Below are 23938 nucleotides of genomic sequence, written 5' to 3' on the forward strand. Positions count from 1 at the left end.
AAGGAGATACAGTATAAATTGGATAAGTAAGAAAAATGATCAGCCGTTGTGCTCCTCCAGTACAGTACATCAGGGTATTGCCACTGTAAAGCTATTGTTATTTTAAACCATTAAATAAAACAATATAAATCTGCAAGCAGGTGTTTCTTGTTCAAGGAGTATTGAAAGTTGTAATGCAAACAACCTAATTTTAGCATCTATGCAGAATGCGAAGTAAATTTACTGATCACTGATGCATTGAGCACAGGGAGGACACAGCCAGCGGGAGCTTCCAGCAAGATTATCCTATTAAAGCAGGAAGACTTCATGTGGCTGTTAAGGAAGTCGTCGAAAGCAGGTGATGTACGTGGGGGTTTGACGAGCAGTCGTGGGCCCACTGTACATGGTAAGTTGTTGTTTTCTGCTCAGCTAAGCAGCAGAGAATTGATATGTTAGCAATGAAGTGCAATGACAATTAAATTGTAACTGACCTACATGTTACCATCATTATGCTTCCTCTTTTTTACTGCTTTCCCTCTTATTTAATCACACAGTATGGGGTTTTTATTAGGCTGTAATGTTAAAATCTTCATCCATTTAGCCATAAATGTTTGACTGGATATCTATCAGACTTTCTCACACTATACAAACAAAACCATTTTGCTGAATCATTGTTGACTTGTTTGTGGCCTAATTTAATGAGTGCAATAACTTACATTACTACCCAGTTAACATTTAGGAGCCCAGAAAAGACCTGCAAGCATGCAGCAAGATACTGTATATGTTTCTATTCATATCACTCCTCTTTGCAGTAAATTTTACCGACAACATGCACTTCTCACATCACAGGCTTCTCTTCTTCCTCTGCCCAGGTTGAGCTCTCCATAGCCAGGCTGCAACGCTGAAAATGAAGCACCTCAAAATTTTGATGCAGTTTCAGCTTTCTAGGTATCAGGCATCTACCTACATAACCATTAAAATATCAAAATAAGCCTCAGCATACATTCTTTGCCTCATGCTCATGCAGGAAACTGCATTACTGAGGAGGGAAACACCTGAACAGTTACTACTACCAAAGGAAAGCAAGGTTTCTAAGTTAAATATGAAAACTAAAGAAAGCCAGACTCACTTTGTCAGACCTAGCTCAGATCAGGTGAAGTCCATGCTGCTGCTTTATAACATCAAGGCCAGAAAAAGCAGGTTTGGGGGCCTGCTCCTGTCCAGTGAAGGATGTGAGGCTCTCTGGCAGCCTTGAGGATCTCCGCAGAGGCTACAGGCCTGTGGCTGGCCTATGGGGTGCTATGGAGCCACCAGGCCCTGGTGCTTCCAATGCACTTCGTTTCTACTCCCTTATGTTGAGGAGATGGCCTTTTTGTCCCTACCTGCACTTTAAGCATTCAATCAGCATGTGACAACCCTATGGATCAATTAAATAACAAAATAACATCTCTGTATTCATACACTGATTTGTCATGTACATGACAATATAAAAGGCATTTTCCCCGCTTGCAAGGCCATAACTCAAAAACCACTGTGCATAGAAGGTGACAATTTCTGAAGTGCAAAAGTTGAAATTTTCCATGGAAAAAGAAAAGTTTTCACTTCAGTGTAACAAAGGGATATCACTAATTACTTTTTGTTGCAGACATCCTTCATTTATTATTAAGGACCAAGTAGTACTGCTATGAAGTCTCTGTTGTAGGTGTTACACTGTACTAGGTAAATTCCAAAGAATAGAAAAGCCTCAATTGTCCCCCAAACATATTCAAACAATCCTCTTATTTTTGTCCCTTGAAGGAAGAAAAGTAAATAAATAAATAACACTAAAAGAACACCAAAGCAAAACAGAGTGAGAAAGATCACTGACTCAGTAAGTGCAAGCCTGACCATGCTGTCAATCTCCCCCTACTTCCACAAAGATGGTTTCAAGCTATTTAGTATTTTGGGGGAAGTAGGAGGAGGGGGGTTAGTCTCAATTTTTAAATGCATAGTTTTTCATACAAATACGTTCAATGCCAAAATATATATATATATATATATATATATATATAAAATATATATATTCAATGAAATCTTAGGAATTAATTCCGTTGCCAGTTACCTCCCCAGCCGAAACTGTCTCAGGGCTCTTCCCCTCACCCCTGCCCCAGTCACTTTGCCCATAGTGCTAGGTAAACTAAAAAAGGGAGAAAAATCACACCTTTTTAAAGAAATTAATTGCTAATGTCTTAAGGAATGGTAAGTAGAATCAAAGTTGTGTATTTAATCACACTGTGAAAGTCTGAGTGTCAGGGTGGGGAACACAAGAAGAAATCACGACTTCAAGATTTTCCAAAGTGAAAAACCAATTAATGTTGCTGTAAATCTTCCCAGCCTGCATGCACTGGTACTTGTGGCATGCTTTTTCCATGCACATCTTGACCATGAAACTTCCTGTTCACTGTTTTAGTACAAACTTTAATAAAAACAGCAATCAAACCTCAGTAGAGACATTTATCAAATCAGTGCATTGCCTTTGCCACTGATAGCATTTCGTACCAAAACATAGTTGACCAAGACACATCTCACAGTTCGGTAGCAACAGGATGCTCACATCAGTATTAGAAACAAGGATTTTCCACATTCTTCTTTAATCTTCTAAATCTCTTTGGGAGAAATAACTGAGAAATACAGCATCTCTTAAAAATTTGCTGTTGTGGAAACTTACTTATCAATGTTGGATTTCAGTTTCCATAATTTGACTTTTTTTTTTTTTAAACCAGAACAAGAACAAACATGAACTATGTTTCTTATTTTACGAGGAATATCTTTGCTTTACAACTCAGCAAGAACAGCTATGAAAACAGTGTCCGATTCAGCTCACCAGCAGTTCCATTAGAGAAACAGCTTGGAGAGTTGGATGGGGTAATAGTAAGCAGAGTATAATGTAGGCTGCAAGAAGCTGTTTTCAGAAGACAGCATACCAGGCTAGGCACCAGCCTGCTTGTAGCCTGAAAATCCAGAGCTTCCCAAAAAAATACAACCTGATGTAGGCTCCAAAGAAAAAAAAAAATCAGAGCTTTTAGGATCAGATTTATTATAGCCTCATTGTATCAGGGGAGGCAAAGATACCGAACTACAGCGTATCTGGGAACGGCAGTGGATTTGAGCAGCACTCATGGAACTGAGCAGGAAGCAAAGATAGGCTGCTTCAGCAGAAGGCAGCACTCATGCCTGACAGAGGTCCTTCAGCACCATCCCAGAGCAACCACAAGAACATTTTTTCCAGTGCTGTGAAGTGCTTAAACTTAGAAAAAATCTGTAATATTACTTATTGGCTACAGAGCTTGATATTTGACTTGCAATTTTAAGCCTCTATTAACCACAAAACCTCACTTAAGCACATGAGGCATTGCACATGTGAGTGTGCTTTTAGCACAAATACCTGCAGCCCCAGACAGTTCCAGTTTGTGTCTGTTCCAAGCCAAAGTCTGACCAACCTCCACACCAAAGGAATGAACACAGGTCTTGATTTCTTTTTGGCATGATTTTTTCCTAATTGTCTGGGCATGAAACTCTTCCACGGCAGTGACGAGCAGTTGATACATCAGTGACCTACACAGTATGTCCTGGCAAAGATTTGCAGCAGGATTATTATCCCACATTCACTGACTTCATCAGACTATTTGGAAGCAGACAAGGGAGGAAGGTTAAGACAAAACTGAGGATGCTAGAGGAATTACCAAGAAGGTGGCAACTAGATACAACAACTACAAGCAGATCATTTATTTTATTCTTGCACTCGTGTAAAATATTTTCTTTTCTGTTATATATATATATATATGTATATATTTATAATGAACTTGTGCGGCATAATATTTTTTCAAGTACAGGGCCACATCCCAACTGTAGCTATTCCTTGGTGGAGTACAAGCGCACACAACTTCGTTAGTACCAGCAGTCAGTGCAAAAGACTGCTTTATCTAATTTAAGAGTTTAACTGTAAAGCATAAATAAATACATCAGGTAGAATAACATGCCAGTACTACATGCTGAGGACATCTCTAAGCAGGGGACACATTAGCGATGAACGTCACACTCTCAACTCTCGTCACTTTCTCCACCACCATCACCTAACACTTGCTACACTTCAGAGAGAATCTCACATTAAACCCAATTTCCCCACTCGGCACCTTCCATTAGACTCAGCCGAGCACTTCTTGCCTTCCACTGTAAAAGGTCAAAGCTCCAATAATTATTTCAAACTTGCACAATTGTAAAAAAAAAAATAAAATACGATCGCAAATTGCATTTCCAATTGTTTCTCTGGAAATTACTAAAATGATGCAAACATCCTGAATACATTGATTTTACAATAAAGATAGAAGGCTTTGTACCTTTAGATATCAGCTTGATCTGCTCTGTATTTCAACCATTTACAAGTTTTCTTAACTTCTGGAAGTTGCTTTTGTTTTAATTGATAAAGGTCTAAACATTTAACTTGTGTTTATGTTCAGAAATAGAATATTTCATATGTCCTAGTCAAACCACAAAAAAAAGAAATACCCTGAGAATCAAGTCCATCAGTTTATCTTGGGTAGGACAAAACATTTCAGCTGTTCTGAAATATTTTTTGTTCTTTCAATTTCACTAACAAAAAGGAAAAACGTTGCACATCAATTACACAGAAGTTATTCACAGAGCTAGCACACCAGAAGTTATTTCTACAGCCACAGCCAAATTCATTGACTCTGATTTTGCAGTAAGATGTTAACTGAACAGCGTCTCTTCCTTCCTGTTCTTTAAGTTTCATTTAAAGATTTTTTCGCCTTCTTATTTAAAAAGCACTTCTCCTTTCCTCAGAAGAGAGTGTTCAAATGACACCTTTCTCAGGGTTTGTTCCACCAGAAATGACAACATTAAGCAGCAGTTCTACTCAACTATTTTTAAGGCCCCGATCAGTGTCAGTTATAAAGTGATGGGAAGATTTTTTTCTAGTTTGAATAGCCAAATAGCTGTGAAATCACATCTATGAATCAGCCAGGCTTCGAGACAAGTAGCAGCATCCTGTAAGAAGTCTTCCCTTCTCTCAGTATGTTAAGCTGCAGAAGTAAGGCAGATTGTCACAGAGAGCCTACACGCTTGCTTACTGACGTGAGAAAGCCTCTTGAGAAACAAGATGATTTTTTTGAAATAGTTCAATATTTAAGGTAAATGATCATGTATGGCTTTGGCATTTTGTAAAAAAATTTTACCTGAATTTCTGTATTTTCAGTGAAACTCATAAGCTTCCAGTAAAATATTTTACACAATTATTAATTACCCAGTATGTGATCGTTATTTATATTTTGACCACTCAGTTTTATCATAAAGGATTTAATTTTGTTCATTTTTGTTTTTAAATCTGTAGCATTAAATGCTCTCTTCTCTTCATTGATAATATTGGTCTATCAGAGTCAAACATCAAATCATTTAATTGCAGAAACGTTTTTCTATGAGGTACTCAGATTCAATATATAGTTCTATTTTGTTTTAAAAACCTTTACACCTTCCAGGAATAGTAAAGTGTGTGAATTGTCAGAGAACTGCACGTTTCAAAGCATTACCAGAGTCATGTTTATTAGTTTTATTTTGAACGGATAGCGTCACACCCAATGTGACTACATAAGTCATGCTGAAGATCTCTATTAATAAATCCTGCAACCTTAAATATTTGCCTTTTTTTTTTCATTGGTACTTTTGACTCCTTGTAGTCCAGTGGTAGGACTGAGAAACAGGTCTCATAGTAAGATCCTGCCAATACGAGCCTCTGACTCACGAGTCTTCTGCTTTTCCTTCTCGCTTCCTTTATTACTATCTCAACATGGCATGGAAAGCATGACCAAAGATGCTGAGCACATTAAAACGTGACATGCATTACTAATCCTAACTAACACCAGCAGCTTGGCACTTCTCACTCAACTCCACACACCCAAGTTAACACTCTGAAAGGCAAAGACAAGAGCCAGCCAGCCCCATAGCCCAGCTATTGGGTTTTGCACCTGAGTCACCAGAAACACGCAAGGCACTGGAGCAGCATCCTTCCTGCAGCTTGCCTTGGAGCAGGTGCAGTCCGAGAGGACCGGACCCGGCACCCTGTGCTGCCTGGGAAGGCAGCAGCGACTCAAGAGCCCTGTCAGGCTACAGCTCAGACAGCCAAAAAACAATTCCCCAAAGCTCAGGGCTCAGCCCCCTGGAATCCAACAGGAAATGAAGGTAATATTCATAATCGAATATAGTTTTCCGCAACTTCCTGAACAGAGGATCTGCAAAATCTCCAAAAATAATCCCACATTATTCTTTAAAACCTTCCCTACTGGTGCTCATCATGCTGCTGTTCGTGCCGGACAGAAACCTCTGAGCTGAGAATGGAGAAAGCAAGCTGCGACCTGGGGAAAAAAATAAAAGCTTTTATGCAAGATGAACATATGAAACTGGATCAAGTTAATCCTTGGGCTTTAAAGAAAATGAACGCTGTCTTCCAAAGCATAGGATCTTGAGAAGAGAACACCAAGGAGAGCATGTGAGCCCCCTCCTCACCGCACCCCCTGGGCTCGACGTGCCTTCTCCACTGCGTGCCGGGATGAGCCGGGTTATGCCGCATTGGAAGCCTTGCTTCTTCCTTTCTAGAGCAGCAGCCTGCTGCCAGATCCCAGTCTCCCACATACCTTACTCCTCACAATGCAGAGTTCACCTCCTACCATGAATTCTTCAGAAGTTCCCTTCGTGGTTTCCAGTAAGGCAGCTTCTCCAGAAAGTGCGTTTTCTGGACTTCAATAGCAGACCACTGCATGCTACCCAAGGCCTTAAATTATGACCCCCTCCATTTGGACAAGACTGCATTTCTACCACTGTCAGCTCCTCTGAGAAGCTATTAGTCTGGCAGCACAGTTTAAACAGCCTCCGATACTCCGAAACATCTTCCGTGTTTGTGGGACAAAGCAGGTTTGGAAGTAACTGCAAAATTCTCTCCTTAGCAGGGCTAACCCATCAGTTTGACATTTATCCATGCTACGTGTCTGAATGAAAAGATGCAGTTTCCAAAGCGCTGTTCCCTTCCTATGGTAATGCTTCTTCCCTAACCCTACAAATTTACTTTAATTATTTAATCATTTTGACTGAAAAAAATCACAAAGCATTAAAATGTTAGTTGTTGCTTAACATTCCTTATAAATTGTATTTATTAATTTGGGGAAGGAAACTTGCCATTGCTACAGTAATTTAAATTAGTACCACATGGCTACAGACTGCTGCTGAATGATTCTTTGGGGGCAAAATCAGTTCTTTAAAGACATTTAAACGACACTAGAGATAAGCTAACTAAATTTTTGTCCGAGAAGTTACAATTTATCAAAAACGTAATAAACCATGGACGAAATATTCATTGTAGGCAGCACATAATGTGGTCCATGAAATGACATTTTAGCATCTCTCACTGTGGTCATACTGAAGTTTGCTGACAGTGCAGAGTAATGCTCCATTGATATTTAACAGTCCCCATCTACATGTTACTGTGTGATACCGTAACTTTATACACTCCAGTCTCTCATTGGTACTAAATCAGTCAACTTCGACGTACAACATCGTTCAATTTTCTTTGCTTAATTTTAATGCTGTACATGTTTTAACTTCCTAGTATAATTAACACTAAAAGCAAATGGGGAAAGGAATCCCTTCCCACTTATCCTTGCACTCCGCTGGCACGTGCACACCGTGCCAACACACCTCAGTGGACTTCTCCTGATCCTGAAGACAATTATGGTCTCCACTGGTGACCACCAGGCAGCACTAGCTGTGGAAATTTAACAACTGGAGACCCTTTAACCTTGATGCGGTGGAGACAAGAGTATATCAGCACCTCCTATAGGAAGATTTGAGTGAAGAATACATGAAATAACAGAGTAAATGTATAAAATAATAGATTCATCTTCCTGCAGCTAAAGATAAATATTAAATAATCCTATCTGCTTCTGGCTGAAAATTAATTTCTTCTAAGGCAAATAGTGTAATACGTATATGCGTTTCAATTCCCATTTGGCAAGGAGCCTATTTTCAGTAAGTATTATGCAGACTTTTGAAATACTAGAACTGTGTTCATCACATACACACTTAAACAAATAAAGTTTTCTTCCTTTGGGTACCAATTCACTGTGGTCTAATAAAAAAAATTTTAAAACATCAGTATTCCCACCAAATCTAGATATCCAGACTAAACAGGCACTTAAAAAAAGACACCCTTCCCTTTTCTTCTTTGAAAAATGAATAATAGGTTTCATCAGAAATAGAGTGCCATTACTTTAAAATAGCTCCAGAGGTACATCTACATAACACTAAGCAATACCATGCAGAGAAGTTCAAGAAATCATTCTCAAAAAGTAAAGCCACGGTACCACAGCACAACTCATCTTAGCCTATGCAAAATGCTAACATGGCTGTGTTGCTTCTGGTGGCAAGGTTAGCTCATTCAGCATGAGTTCAGGTATCTGCACAGAAATACATTATGCTATTTGATATATCCAATGTGCTAAGTTTACAGAAGTATCTTGCACCTTAGGAAATAGATTTTTCATGTGCGTTTATGTACTTATGCCTAATGTATCCAGTTACTCCAGAAAACTCCTCCAGGATGATCATTTCTATCTTTAAACATCCAAATACCTCTGCAAAACAGGACCAAAAATGACTGCTGATTTTGTAGTCCCATGTACATAACAACGAGAAGTACATATTCTTAAAAGTTTAGCCATACATTCAGCACTACTGATTAATTCCTTACTTGATAAAGGATTGAAGAGCAAACACAAAATGCCCCAAACTGGAAGTCTGAAGACTCCGTGTCTTGGCTCAGATAAGGAAGTTTCCATTGCTCAGCTCCTAATCATGTTCTAAAAATATCTAAGTCAGATGTACTGACAGATGGGTTAAATATGTGGCTGCACTATACCTGGATTGCAGTCTGCTAAGATGAGGATTAGGATGCAGACAAGGACCACAAGTGCAATTTGGTTTGGAAAGTCAAACAAAAACGCACACAAAATAGTATGCATGAAACCAACATAATGAAACTCTGTTGGTCTTAAATGTTAGGAAGGCATCTCTTTATTTTGTATCTTTCTAGTAGGGTAGCTATACTGGTCCAGTTATGCACACAAGGAGATGACAAGTAAGTAGATTACAGTGGAAAGGAGAAAGGATCCAGTTCTTAGCAAACATAATATGACAGAAAGCATTTGTTGCTACTACTGAAATCTGTGTATCCAAGCATTCCGTGAAGTCTAATGTGATCTTAGGCTGCCTGCTGCCTTGGAAACTAGTGGTCAGATACTCTCAGCAGTGGGCATAACCAGCTAGAACATTTTGATTAGATGAAATTTCATGGAACCGAAATATTTCACACACTGGTTTCAGTGAATTTCTCTCAAGGACTGAAAGAGAGCACTCCTAAAAATAAATAAATAAAATCCAAACTGTATCCCGGAGGTTTGGACAGCAGGTCGTTGGTGCTCAAGATTCAAATCCTCGCTGAACCAAGTGATCTGGAATTAAATCAATGGCATTTGAGGCCAATAACAGGCTAGTCGGGCTGCTAACAAAGTCAGAAGATTTAACTGCCAGCTAGAAAAGTTTTTATATAGACATGCTTACTTTTTTATGTTGTGTGACTCTTCATTGCAACCCCAAAGGCTCGAGAATTCAAGTAAAATTTGGCCACTTACCCAGAAGCCATGCACTAGGGCTACAAAACCTATACAGATTCCTTCATACGAAGGCTAGTTTACAGATGATCTAAAACCATTAAAACATCAGGTAACGAGGGTTTTACTTCCTAATAATCTTGTTTTGGAGAAGCAGAAATTCATTTTCCTCAGATAAAATTTTAGGGTTACGAGGCTGAACAAAAGGTATCGTTATTGTAGGATAACAGAATTAAATTACCAAGGAGAAACTGTGTTAGCATCATTAGGTGTATTTCCACATGTCCTACCTGCACAGGACAAGAAGTGGAGTTCAGAAAGAATGCCTGGTGGTGAGGAATACATGAGACATCCATGAAGAATTTATCTTGGGGAGGATCTATACATATAGCAGTACAAGTAAACCAAAGGTCTTTTCAGCCTTCAACTGAGTAAGAAGCATAGCAAATGACACAGGTGCGCTGAAGAAATGTGGATTTAAGAGAAAGCTGTAAGCTCAGAACAATGATCTGGTTTCTGATGGGTGAGCTTAAGGCTTTGTTGGAAAGAAAAGTTTTGATAGGACTTCAGACAATTACTGGCCCAGTTGAAATGGTCCACTGCAGAAGGCATCTGGTTTGCCTGTTTGTTATCAGTTTGTTTGGTCTCCCATTCATTAAGAATTTCAAAGTCTAGCTAGATAGTGCTTTCCCACAAGACAAGCAAGGCCAAATATTGCTTCCCATCCAGCCAGCAAGGCCAGACCTTGAAAAGAGTATACGTGCTGGATGTGCAGTTCCGACACACGTCTACAAACCTGAACACCCATTTAAAAATGTGAAAGGCAATTTAGCTTTTGGCACACCCTGTGATTACAGAGAAAAACACATTATCCAGATGCCCCTTTGCACCCGTTAGCACCGCAGCTCCCTCACCCCGGCACTGAAGTGCCATAGCCAGGATCCCTGCAGTGGGTCATACTAGAACTGTGATGGCAAGATCTTGCAAATTGTCTATGAAAAAAATTTTAAAAAAATTAAAAAACTCTTTATTAAAAATGTCTTTTCAATCACTCATTTCTTTGCATCAAGATAGCTGAAAATTCCTGAGACTTCTCAGAGTCATCTGTGCACAAGGATGTCCCCTTCTCATTGCTCAAAAATTGAAAGAATTCTATTTTTGGCTTTGGGCTTTTACACTACCCAAGAGCAAAGCTGCCCTTTGAAATTACCAGGTGGGTCACGCTTCTCAGCAACACTCATTAGTAGGTGTGCCTGGGATTTTGAATTCAGCACATTCATACATAAGTCATCCTTTTGTTGTCATCTTACTCCTCACAGATCATTTCAATATCAGGTTCACAAAACCAAGTACAGATGCATTTCTGGAAACAAACAGCCCCAAACCAAACCACTATGTGCAACAAGCAATGCTATTACACAGTGCTGTGAGGGCTATGGTCAGTGCAGGGGAGGGATCCCACCTACTCATTCTTTTGCAGCAATCATGTTTTTACAATTTAAAATTTAATACTTTTTCTAATATATTATACGTTACCTCCCATGTATTTAAACTGTACTTAAAAGCATGCTAAGAACTGGTAATTCTTTAATGGTTGTTCACTTACAAGCGATTGTGGGTCATTACACAATCATTTAAAGGGCATTAATGAGAACCATTTAATGGTTTTAGTAGAATATCATTGTAAGGGACAGGGGAAAAGTTACTGGCTGTAAATTTTTATGACCATTTCTTACAAAACGTATTACTTTAAAGATTTATGTATGTAACAATGAGTACAATAAAAGCCATGCTAAAAATAATTTGAAATCAAAGTAATGCATATAGATAAGGTCCTACTTGCTGCAGTTTTGCAAGCAGTCAGTAAGATTTTCTTTCTTTTCTTCTAGCTCCCTTACTACTTGCAGTGCAGCTTCAGATCTCCTTTATGGAAAGTCATAGCAGAAAAAAATTGCTCAGGTCTACATTTTAACAAAGCATAAACTGCCCTTTACGGTCTGTATTTTATTTTTACTTTTCACTCATTGTTTTGCATATGAAGTCAGATTTTTTTTTCCTCATTTTTTTTTCCCCTAAATATAGCACAATAAGACAGCTTTTAACCAGAATATAAGGAGAAATATATTTTACAAAGCATCTTGAACAGTAAATTTGGTTGGCTCTTTCTGAATGGAAAACAGAGATGAACTCTGCATGCCAAAATTAAAAGGTTGACTATTTCCCAACAGGGAAATTCTTTATAACTATGCTAGACCAGAGCATACCTTCAAAACCAAAAAAACTTATTTTGAAAACTATTCGTATGGAAGCATTAACCTTATTAAAGTGCTTTAATAACACAACAGTCATCATATTATGCCTGGTTTTGTCCATTTGTGATTCACATGGAATACATGAGAAAGACAATGCCCTTTTTTCCCCAGTATTCTTGCATAAGTAGGAGAATATTTCTAATTAAAAAGGCAGAGTTAGTACAGCACATGAATTGAACTGAACCATATCTCTAGAAATGCTGATATTTTTACTGTTTGCATTAAGTAAAGATTGTATTTCTCTCTGAATCTGGCCCAATACCCATTACCAATAAGATTAAGATTTAAGATAACTTGGTCAAAAGATGGTGAATTATAACTTTTAATTAAAATATAGAAAATAGTTTCTTTAAAATAAACATGGTAATACTTTCAAGATCGTTAATTTTTTATGTAACGAACAACAAGACCAACCTGAATATTTTAAAGTATAACATTATAGAGCCAAGGCAAGGATTTTTAGAAAGTCATCAATGCAACAGAACCAAGGAATGAAGTTAATATTCTATAGATTTTTTTGCTTTTGGAACCACTACTGTTCTTCCATGGAGCGTTAGCCTTACACTCTCTCTCTAAAATATAGCTTAAATTCTAATAGAGATGACAAAGATCAGGGTGAGTAACAGAGGGTTCAATTATTCTTACTATGCTTTATCCACTTACTGTTTTGTTCCTATTTTGAAATAATTGAAGTAATTTAGGAGCTAGACTGATTTTATTTGCTTCTGTGTTTGTGCACACAATAACACTGGTAATGATTAACATTATGTGAAATGGTGACCGTCTACTGTTTACTACAGATTAACATCCTATTGACATCCCAGTTATTCCTGTGCATCCTTGTGTTTTAGTTGCCAGAATTCTGCTTAGTACGAGAGCAGGGCATAACTAATTTTATTTAAATATGGTAAAATGTTAGGATTGAAATGGAGGACTCATGGAAGCTGGGAACTAGAGTCATGACACAGATGAGAGGAGACCAGTGCAAGTGGAGTCAATATGCCCATGCAGTTCAGCAAGATTTCCCCGTGTACTGGCACAAGATGCCTCCATACGTCCCAGCTTCCAACTGCCATGTTCTGCTCTCTCAAACTCTTGTGGAGAAAAAACCCTCACTCACACCTGACAGCGGCAGGGCCATAACATAGGGACTAGTGGGAACAGGATGAGATCAAATCCGCGTTGCCTGCAGACTGAACTAGGATTTAAAAACCTGAATTTCTGAAAGCAAAAGGGTGGTACACTAAAATCAATGGACCACTTCATTCCCTGGTTTTGTGATCCCTCTCATTATTTGAATTTTTCAAGTCTCTCCCTTTTTATTTTTCACTGGATATTAATCACTGCTAACTATGTATCCCCGTACCGATTCTTCACCTCATCAGAAAACATCACCTGCACTCAGAGCACAAAGTTAAGAGATTCATAAAAATCAAGGAATGAAATGGCACATCGGTTTAGTGTGTCAGTATTTCACCTCTAGGAATATAGGATTGTGAAGGAGGAGAAAAGAAGAGAACAAGAAACAGAAACTGAAAGGAAGAATAATAGGGACGCAGGAAAAGAAAATGGGAGAAGAGCATGAAGATGTGTTAACGTAGTTGAGACAGCAAAAGATTGGTGGGTGAAAGAGTAAGAATTACGTGAAATATTTTCTTTGCACACCTCCGCACATTTGTTGGTGCTACAGCTTAGATTAAAGTGAAAAGAAAGGTGAATGCAAAGCACCAAAAGTTGTTCACTTTTTTCCTACAGCCCAACTGAAAAAAAAAAGGAAATTAAATGCCATAAATATATTCAAACATTAAATATTTGATTTACAGTAAGAAAAGCAAATAAATTGTGAGTTATGATTTGAGGTTGTAGAGGTCTCTGAACACTACATGATTTTTATTTGTCATATGTGCTGCAGTATCTTGAGTCACTGAGGTAGATTCAGCACAGAGACCCTGCCTGGGGTACCAAGGTACTCCATTTGTGCTGAGCTCTCCCGTTTAATCAAATCATAACAATGTGGACTGCACAGACACCTTTGCAATTACAATACTGTGAGCCCAACTGCCATGTTGCAAAATTATGATATGCTGTAACGATTGACCTCTTTTTTCCTCCCATACACAAAAGGGGTGACTCTTCTTCAGAGCTTTATTTTTAATTCAATAGTGTTTACTGATGATCCTTTGGATACTCACAGAGATACACACAAATACGACTGCAACTGACCTTGAAGTGGTAGTATCCTAAAAGTGATACATCAGTGTGCAATGAAAAGGAGCAGCTGCTTATGTATAAAAAACACCTTACCTTAAAACGAATATTTCATCCCAGTGGGAGAACTCCTACTGTTCAGAGAAAGCAAGAGAACACAGAATGGGTTGGAAGGGACCTTAAAGATCACCTGGTTCCAACTCCCACCAGACATATTAAGTAGCCCAAACATACAAAGTAGCTCTTTAGCAGCCAGCTTTTTAATTGTAAAGACATATGAAATAGCACTGCACAGCTAGTGCAGCAGACCATAAGACAGCACTGTTAGGAGCCCTGCTTTGCCAGGTTAGGAAAGGGTGCCCTTGTGTGTGGTTCTCAGCTTCATCTTTGTATCGGGCACTGGATTTCAGATGTGAAAACATCCTTCTACTCCAAAGTGTATTTTCTGCATAAAATGCAAAACTTGAGCTGCTAGCATCTGATCTACAGGGTCACTGTGAGACAGCCTTGTAAGCTCCACTTGAAGGTGTATCATGGTAGAACAGAAGCACTGAGTTTTTGAGTCTTGCAGCATGTTTTTCACTAACTGCAGTGAAAGCAGCACACTCAACAAAACAACATAGGAAGCAGAAACTCCACAGCTTCAATTCCTGCCTGAGTGCTACCGGCTCCCTGAATGATCTACCTTCTTGCTTTAGATTCCCCATGTGTAATAGGAGAACAACAACACTTACCTACTTCACAGCAAGACTCTTGTGAGAACTAATTAATGTTTGTTGCACAACACTTTGAATTTGTAAAATGCCATTTAAGTGGTAAGGATTATTGCCATTATCATCAGTGTTGTCCTGGGTACCAAAGAGACATAAATCTGACTGCTTAAGAGCTACTTAATGTTACAAACAACACGCAAAATAAGGGCAAAAGCATCACATCCTTTTCATTTTCTTAGGAATAAGAAGCACTTAAAGGAATAAAATAAAAATGGTTGACAAAGATCTGCTTGCCTTAGAGGTTCTTTTGATAGGGTCTATGTCTTCTGCCACACTTACTCTGAGTAGCACCTCGCCCCACAAGTAGCTGCTCCAGCTGGTCAACAGGACTCGTTGTGCAAGGGCAGGGGAGCCAGCTGAAGCTGCAATATTTCACCTGTGCAGTTTAATACATCTACTTAAAAAAACAAAAACAAACAAAAAATCCCACTTTGTATCCTGTGGGATCTCATTTCCCCATTTAATTTCGCTTTCCCTTTCTAAACAGCAAAGGTAAGGTCATCAGCCAATGATGTAATATGCTAGAGAGAAAAGTGCTGGAAAGTATACCTATGTGACAATAACTGTATTTGTTATAATGTTTCTACATGTATAAATAAAATTTAAAGTATAATTCATCTCCTCTTGTGGATAAATTAAACTGTTATTTAATTATTCATAGTGATTGGGAAAAGCAAATCTTAACGTCCAAAAGGTAAGGCTACAGTCCTATATGTGAACTTTTACTCCCTTCTGCAAGGTAGGGCTTCCTAGAAAACCCTGTTAGTTATAGGGATAGATGCACACCCAGTTTGTATGTTGTACCTGACCAAGTCAGTATGCTTTGAAAAAAGAATTAGACAGCCAGACCAAGCACTATTGCTCCCCTGGAAATTTTTCCTTATTAACCTGAAGTTCTGTGGAATAAACTTAATTCAGAAAGATATTTACATCCAGATCAATGGGAAGTAAGACTACCGAGATTGTGTCCTACACAATGTTTTAGTGTCCTAATCCTATTAAGTGCTATGAGATTTATATTGTGAAGATCACATACCATGCTATAATTTATATTTAAAAGTTGGCTTACAGTTGCTTACCCTTGGCCTGTTCTTCCATTATATCCAAATTAATAATATCTAATCTGTGCTTTCCTATGCTAAAGCAAATAGAAGAATTATGGGGAGGAAACAACGACAACATCAAAATTCAACCCTAAATAACAGAAGTTCTGAACTATTGTAATGTGTCTGAAAGAAATTACCTGGATAAATTCACTGGCTTGATGCAATACATCTATGATCTAGCGTGTTAACAATAAAACATATGTTCTGTATTTTCGACTTCTCAAGTGCCTCAGCAAGAGATCACTATGGCAGCTCGCAGGACGCAAAGTAAAGAGGACTTTAAGGTATTCTCTATTAAACCTCTAGTGCTACTGCAAAGCACAGATAAAAGTGTAAATAGATAAATATCAGGATATAAATCAGAGAAACTTAAAACCTGAGAAAACAGCTCTTGTAAATATAAATTGAAGGATATATTTAAACACTAAACTGAAGGACAAAATATTGTTCATTAATACAGATTTAAAATACTGAAGTTTAGATTACAGAAGAGGACAACTACATGCACAAGAAGCAGTTTATATTTTTGCTTTAATATAACGATGCTGAGGGCATTCAAATCAATAGGCAAGAATGTATGTCTGCAGAGCACGGGAGCTGATTGTGACACAGGTAATGGCGGTGCAGGTCTTGGTACTGGCCTGCAGACAAGCAGCAGCCCAAACAAAACACATTGCCAAGACCCAGGAGTACAGTTCATTGTGTACTGACTTTCATTCAGTGCTGACTCTTATTACACTGCTGGAGAAAAGGGATGGGGCAACAATATGCGTTTCTGGAAAACCTACTATGAGACCTACCCAAAGCACATGTATTTCTACAGTAATGCCAGGTTGAAACCAACAGGACACCTTGTGAAAGACACGAGGGGCACGCCACCATTCAAGTGGCTTGAAATAGAAGGCATTGCACTGCAGAAGTGTGTTCAGATCACGAAGCATACAAAGAAGAGTACTTGACATCAGTGGGAAACAGGTACACTAGATGTGTACCCCATAAGCTGATTTTATGTCCTCTGCCATTGCATGCATTTGTCTTACCGAGTAATAGACTACGCATAAAGACTGATGGATCCAGAAAGACAAAGACCATCACGGAATGTAAGCTGCTGAGCCAAACTGCCTAGAGCCGGTACAAAAGGTGTTTCTGCTGCACATGCTATTTCTCCTTCCAAAGGGGGTAACAAAAAGGAGGTGAGGAAGAAGAGTTGATGCATACAAGCTGACAGAAGCTTTAAAATGCACTCTGAAGTCCTGAGAATGAGCAGAAGCAAGAACAGGAGTGGCAGAAAGGGACACAGGTTGTGTGTTAAACAAAGCCCTTAGGGAAAGCACACCTCATCCCTCCCTGCTAGCAAGCGCACCAAAACCTGTCCTTTATTATACTGTATCCACACAGATCCTTGACCTATATTTTAAGAGCCATGGAGAATCCCAAATAAGGGCAAATAAAAATGGGGAGGAAAGGCGTTTTTTTTGGTGGTGTTTTTCCCTTTCCTCTCTCATGTGAAATAGCACAGCCTCAAGCCATTCCTCACAGTTGCAAACGCGTTCAAATGAGACCTTCAAAGACTGGAGGCTGAACTCTCCAGGGTGGACCCTCTTGTCATCATTAGGCTAAGCAGAAATCTAAAACTGCTGTAAACAACAAGCTTATAAAAGAGAATGTTAAATATCATGCCACCAAGTCACAGGAAACTGAAGCTATCTTATAAGCAAGTCATGGCCATGATACACACACACGTTCTCAAAACGTAACTTCAGTTTCCTTCTGTTTATTCTTTTCTTCCTATTACTTTTGTGTGACAACGAAAACCAGTAGAACAAGAAGAGAAGCAAAGACAGTATGGTAAGAACAATGCTTTCAACTACCTTTTGCCCTCCTAACAGGATCAGGAAGACAAAGTAAAAAAACACATGCTGTATGTTTATTTGGTAAAAAAGGAAGCAAGAACTCCAAAAGAAGCACAGTCCAGGAAAAGGTTTTGTATTAAACAATCACTATTTGTTTTTAAAGACAGATTTTTCTCATGATAAATAACCTGAGGAGTACAGGTATGGGATTCCTGCCTGTCTACATATCCTGACCACTTCCTACATCACCTGCTACCAGATGAGCTGCAGCAGCTCATCACTTTTTCCTCCCAAAATATGCAAAACTTTGCTGCAGATGCCACTGTGCATCTCAGCTGATCACTAATAACAAGAAGAGATGAATCTTCTTTTTCTTGAGCTAAGTGAACAACTTGCTTTTTGTTACCCATGAATCCAAAATTAATGTTTGTGTGATCAAAACATCTAAAAAGGCAGAACGCTGCCCTGCCACCAGGCGCAGGACAGCACGGCAGGATTAGCTGCTGCCACCTCCATCACAGGCACAGTGCTGCACTTCAGAGAACTTCTTCCAAGTGATATAAAAGCCAAAGTGGATTAAATGATAACAGTTCTCAAAACAATCCCTACAACCACAATTAAGAGAGTGTGTTGTATTTTATTTATTTAGGGAGAAAAGTCGTGTGGCCAAAGCACACCTAGAGTTGAAGCTGGCTGTGTCTGTGAGAAAAAATAAAAAGGGCTTTTTCAGATATGTGAATGGAAAAAGGAGAACTAAAGAATACATAGGGCCGCTCCTTGATAGGGAAGGTCTCCTCACAGACAATGACATAGGCAAAGCAGAGACGCTTAATGCCTTCTTTGCCTCTGTCTTCAATGCCGATGATGGGCTTCGGGACCCAGGGTGCCCTGAGCTGGAGGACCGGGACGGTGGGGATGACAAACTCCCAACCGACCCTGAACGTGTGCGGGATTTGCTACTCCACCTGGATCCCTACAAGTCCATGGGTCCAGATGGGATTCATCCCCGGGTGCTGAAAGAGCTGGCGGACGTCATCGCGGAACCTCTCTCAATTATTTTTCAATGATCCTGGGAATTTGGAGAGGTCCCGGTAGACTGGAAGCTGGCAAATGTGCCGATTTACAAGAAGGGTCAGAAAGAAGACCCTAGCAATTACAGGCCTGTCAGTCTCACGTCAGTGCCTGGTAAAATCATGGAGAAGATGGTTCTCGAACTTATTGAGGCGCACCTGGGGGACAAAGCAGTCATTGGTCCCAGCCAGCATGGGTTTGTGAAGGGTAGGTCCTGCCTAACTAACCTGATTTCCTTTTATGATAAGATCACCCGTATGATGGACCAAGGGAAACCAGCTGATGTGATTTTTTTGGACTTCAGCAAGGCTTTTGACACGGTTTCCCATAGGATCCTACTGGACAAAATGTCCACCATACAGCTAAATAAAAACATCATACGATGGGTGAGCAATTGGCTAACGGGCAGGGCCCAAAGGGTTATGGTAAATGGGGCTGCGTCAGGCTGGCGGGCGGTCACCAGTGGGGTCCCTCAAGGCTCCATTTTAGGGCCGGTACTTTTCAATATTTTTATAAACGATCTGGATGTAGGAATAGAAGGTATTTTGAGCACGTTTGCTGATGACACCAAACTTGGAGGAGTTGTGGACTCGAATGAGGGTGGAAAGGCCTTGCAGAGGGATCTGGATAGGTTGGAGAGCTGGGCGATCACCAACCACATGAAGTTCAATAAGAGCAAGTGCCGGGTCCTGCACCTGGGACGGGGAAACCCTGGCTGCACATACAGACTGGGCGATGAGACGCTGGAGAGCAGCCTAGAAGAGAGGGATCTGGGGGTCGTGGTAGACAGCAAGTTGAATATGAGCCAGCAGTGTGCCCTGGCGGCCAGGAGGGCCAACCGTATCCTGGGGTGCATCAAGCACGGCATCGCTAGTAGGTCAAGGGAGGTGATTGTCCCGCTCTACTCTGCGCTGGTGCGGCCTCACCTCGAGTACTGTGTGCAGTTCTGGGCACCACAGTATAAAAAGGACATGAAACTGTTGGAGAGTGTACAGAGGAGGGCTACGAAGATGGTGAAAGGCCTGGAGGGGAAGACGTACGAGGAACGGCTGAGGTCACTGGGCCTGTTCAGCCTGGAGAAGAGGAGGCTGAGGGGAGACCTCATCACAGTCTACAACTTCCTCATAAGGGGGTGTCGAGAGGCAGGAGACCTTTTCTCCATTAACACCAGTGACAGGACCCGCGGGAACGGGGTTAAGCTGAGGCAGGGGAAATTTAGGCTTGACATCAGGAGGGGGTTCTTCACAGAGAGGGTGGTTGCACACTGGAACAGGCTCCCCAGGGAAGTGGTCACTGCACCGAGCCTGTCTGAATTTAAGAAGAGATTGGACTGTGCACTTAGTCACATGGTCTGAACTTTTGGGTAGACCTGTGCAGTGTCAAGAGTTGGACTTGATGATCCTTAAGGGTCCCTTCCAACTCAGGATATTCTATGATTCTATGATTTAACTTTCTAATGACTTTAGCTACAAACATCTTAAACTCCTGAAATTCACAGTAAAATGTTCATTTAAAAACAAGTGAAATTAGAATTAATATTAAACCTGCTGTTTGCAAAAAGTGCTGCTTTATACACAGCATATTTACTAAGACCATGTTCCCAAGAGCCTTGTGTTCCAGTTGTAACACTTCTCTTTGCAATTGGGTTTTCGGAATAATAATAAGTTTGGGCTTAAAGAGCTGCCTTTTGTTGCACCCAAGATCCATGCCATCACATGAAGCTGCATACACTTCTCATCCTGGCTTGCCTAAGCACAACTCTAATTTGTGCTACTGGCATTTCTTCTGCAGATACTGTCTTAGTGAAGGACAGGCACAGCAGAGGGGTGCATATTCAGTAAAATTCCATTCTAAGTACTAACAGATCTGCATGTGACACGGGCTGTATTTTGCCCAGGCAGGAAAACCGAGCAGGCTGCCTCCCAAAGATGACAGTACAATTTCCCAGGTAAGCTGCATTTAACATATGAAAAACAAAGCTCTCCATTCATGAGCTACCTGGCAGAAAAGGAGGGAAACTAATAGCTATAAGAACTTTGATTAATTAAGTTTTCATTACAAGTCTCGCTTTTCAGTAATCAGTCTGCTTTGCTCTACTTCTTTGGATATTCCTTCTCAGCATATTCACCAACATTATTTAATGCTGATTTAATTCGCTTGGCAGCGTATCCCACACAGCTCTGGCTGAAATGAGTACTAACATTTACAGTCCCCTGCCCCAACAACTAATCCAAATGGAAGCAGCTGTTCTCCTGCTCATCGTGGAGCTCTTCTTGGCACCTTGACCACAACCATAGTACTTCTGTGATGCTGGGAGAGCGAACTGACTGTAAGGAAAAGTCTATGATAGTTCAAAGCAAGAAGGATCTGATCTGTATCATGACTCCTACATCACAAGTCTTTTTTTTTTTTATGATCACTTTTAAATTTGACTTGATGCATCTATTGTTCTGGTACAGTCCAAACATGGAAATCTGAATAACTTCTGGGTAACAATTACACCATGTTGCCCATTCCATCTCCAACCTTTCTAGGATACTAAAGAATCAAACCTCAGAAGTCAAGTTCCTCTTTTCTCCCCTGCCTCAACCAAAATCAGCCTTCAAAAAGGTAAAAATAATGTGCAAACATAAACGCAGAGCAGTGCCTGTCTTTTTGTGAATGAAATTGCTGGTATTTATCAGATAAATTCTGCAGCTACTGACAGAACAGGTGCCCTGACCTGCCTTCCAGAAAACAACCAGTTACCAGAATATTTCATATTATTTTAAAAATTATTACCAAAAACGTAAAAGTTACTTCAGAATATTTTTAAACAGCAGAAATCCTTACAGAAAGCAGCAGTGCTTCCTAGCACACAGACTGGCTGGGAGAGGACCATGACAGAGGAACACTAACAGCCATACAACAGTTTTAAACAATACTGTAGCAACCCTGATACCACAGTTCTTTTTTTCTCCTGGATTTGTTGCTTTATCATAGGGCAATATTCTTCAAAGGTCTACAAAGACTAGATGCCAAGACCCCACAAATGTCCACTTAGCACTGAGCTCTCTACCATCCCAACTCAAACACCAGCCCTAAATGGCGGGAATCCCTTATGAGGCAGCCAGCAAAACGTGCGGACTTACAGTGGTGAACACGAAGTTATTTTTAACACTTGAATCTTCAAAGTGAAGTTTTCCCATGGGGTCATCATTTTTAAATAGATATTTCCAGAGGAGTTGGTTTAGACCAATTTTGAAAGCGAATCTACTGCAAAACCATTAGTCCCATTATCAAGCTATCTCAGTACTGGCCTCCCCTATAGCAGTGATGAAGAGGGTGTACCAGGCATTCACACTGAACAGACCTGCAACTCCTTTCCTATTTTCTAATCCCGGTTTCAGCTTATAAATTTGGACTTCTGTCAATGGAAGAGGAGGCCCCTCAGAGACATGTTCTTAAAGGAACAGTTAAAGTGAAACCTCTGCTTAAGCGTTTTGCTGGATCACATCCAAATCAAGCCCCAATTCTTTTTGTTTTGACAGTTTTGTAATGTAAAATAGAAAACACATACAGCAGAAATACAATCAAAGTCCTTGCTACTTGAGTATCTAGAAGTCTTTCCTGTTTATAAATAGTAAAAACGTATGTTTATGTAAAGAGAAACACTGATTTACGAGAACTGATTGCTTCACAGTCTAATTACTTTTCAACTGGCTGTTCCAAATTAAGATGTCATTGATGGCTTTTTGTGATATATTTCATTTTAAGCAAATTTATTCTATAATAGAGCACATCATAATGGAAAGCAGAGTTCCCACTCTTCTCTCCTCTTTGTAGCCTGATATCTTGACAAGTAAATTAAATTTAGCAGTTAAAATGCTTCCATTAGTAATTTTATTAAGTTAATTAAGGAATCTCTCTTTCTGAATTTTAAATACATTCATTCCAGCACAACCTTGATTTTTTTTTTTAATTCCATATATTTAGTAACCATGTTTCTTGGACAAACAACCACCCATACAAACATTCTTGAGACTACAACAAACTCAACTAAGGAAAAAACAAATTTTTTTTTAAAATACCAAAACTTTATCTGTCAGTTCTTTTGCCTTACAAAAAAAATCCTACTCAAATCTAGGGAGGATATTTGCTATAAGCAATTCAAAAATCTACAAGTCACAGCAATCATGTGAAAATTACATGTCTAGAACATTTAAAATAGATAAGGCGCATAAACAGCACCTCACATAAAATGAGAATTAGCTGAATCCTCACCTGTAGCTTAAGCCAACTTCACATCTCCTGGTTCATGGAAAGTCTACATTTGATGAATTATGCTGTACTTTTCATTTACCTTTTTCATCTTTTAACACAGACAAAACATGGATAAAACCAGACATTATGAAAACAACTTTTTTTTTTTTTTTTTTTTTTTTTTTATGTCCCTCCTCCCTGAAAGGAGGGGCTAGGAGAAATCCCCTTGGATTTTCAATTGCCTCCAAAGCACAGGAGTCTGGGTAATTTATAATCAAACTAAATTCATATATTGTAAACATGAACTAGTGGAGTGCTTTATTTTTTCAGTCACCACCACTGCAATATGCAATAAGCCTCTTGCAACATTTTGTGTTAGAAACAAAATAAATTGAATTTATCTCATCATTTAGAGGAAGGGGATTCTTCAATAAAGAGTCAAACATTTAATTTGCCTCAGGACTAGGTCCAAACTAATGATAACGTCCACTTGACATTCCATGGTCTGCTGGAAAGAAGTGTCTACAAAAAGTAAAATACAATTATTTAAACCCAAACACTAACCACAAGGAAGGTTGACATTCATTGTATATGACAAGGCCACCCAGGGGCATGGTTCAGCACAGGCAGATTAACATGTACAGATGTAATAATGCTCCCGATCACAGTTAAACATGCATA

At 39.5% G+C, this 23938-nt stretch overlaps 1 long non-coding RNA gene across 1 annotated transcript in view; it reads right to left on the reverse strand.

The window, feature by feature from the left end:
* The window catches only part of LOC106036626 (uncharacterized), a 505620-nt gene that overhangs the window by 200561 nt on the left and 281121 nt on the right, over positions 1 to 23938 (reverse strand). The gene's annotated exons all lie outside the window — the stretch shown is intronic.

This window comes from Anser cygnoides, chromosome 3 (genome assembly GCF_040182565.1).
Source record: "Anser cygnoides isolate HZ-2024a breed goose chromosome 3, Taihu_goose_T2T_genome, whole genome shotgun sequence".
In the NCBI taxonomy this organism is placed as follows: domain Eukaryota; kingdom Metazoa; phylum Chordata; class Aves; order Anseriformes; family Anatidae; genus Anser; species Anser cygnoides.